Source organism: Schistocerca serialis, chromosome 1 (genome assembly GCF_023864345.2).
Source record: "Schistocerca serialis cubense isolate TAMUIC-IGC-003099 chromosome 1, iqSchSeri2.2, whole genome shotgun sequence".
In the NCBI taxonomy this organism is placed as follows: domain Eukaryota; kingdom Metazoa; phylum Arthropoda; class Insecta; order Orthoptera; family Acrididae; genus Schistocerca; species Schistocerca serialis.
The window spans coordinates 218,248,860-218,250,161 of record NC_064638.1 but is presented as its reverse complement, the minus strand read 5'-3'; positions in this window follow the sequence as shown (position 1 = coordinate 218,250,161).

Genomic DNA, 1,302 nt, shown 5'->3' with positions numbered 1-1,302 from the left:
TCGAGTATCTACGGATAATCAGAAACACTTGCACTCTTATTTGGACTCGTCTTCCGCTGAGAGTTTCTGAGAAAATTGGATATGGCACTTGCCATGTTCTCCTCAATAGTAGCACAAAGATACGTGGTAAATACACCAGATATGCAAACAAAGTATAAACCAAATTCCATACACATGGAAACAATATATAAACCAAATTCTCTACACAATATAATACGTTTAGTGAGCTAAACTGAATGGAAGAGTGAATGTGTCGAGTGAAACACTCTTCGGATTAAATATTTGAATAGAATTTTCTATCAAGGCTCATGACTACCGATCTCGTAAGACAAAGACTTAGCAACCACAAAGTTGAAAATAATTTCACACACTTCATGCGTGCCAACTTTGTTGCATAAATAGGTGAAAATTCATCCATGGAATGAGGATATTTCACGAATGATTCACGAAATAACTTTGCAAGCACTGCGATGCTCATCGATAATCCCAATAACAGAGCGACCGGTTCCATTTCATTCCACAAGTCTCACGATTAGCCCACCGACCTTCACTCCCAGGTGGAACAATATTATGGTCTACTAATACTCCGCTTGGCAGATTGTATTGCGGTTACCCAGCTGTACTGGACCCAAGACTCATGAGTAACAGCTACAGTAACTAAGGAAATAAAACGGCAGCCCTAATTTATTTAAATAGAATTATTTAAACGCAAGTAGGCCTACGCTTAAATGAACATACACTTTCTGCACTTTGAAAACAATGAAATGCACAAAAAAATATTAACTTTTTCTCTTGAAGATTTGCTGAATAATACTGTCAGAATTAATTTACTTTTGGATTGCTGTTACATTTTTCATGAACATCTAATTCCATTACAACATTACACAACAGAAATTTTTTTGACTCTTTCTAATTAAACTGTATCTCTAAGTGGTTTTTTAAGATAACACAAATTTCTTACAGTTTTCGTTAAGAAAATACGACATTTTTCTTTAAACTTATGGACGCATGATCCCTTTTAAAATTTGGGCCAGGTACGTACCTCAAACAGTGTGACTTGGTTAAATAGCAAATATGTGTGCACACATAAATTAAACAATTTTTACACACACTCGTGTACTGGCCCATTAATGCTGAAGAACAGAGTACATAGCTTGGAGTCGACGATGCGATGTTGTTTCAGCTTCATGTTTCAAGTCTCACTCATGGTTCTTCTTCTAATTAATATTTACTATGGAGTGCTGTTGACATATTTCACATCTTTACTGTCGGAGCCAGCGATCATCCGAGGCGATATTTCCA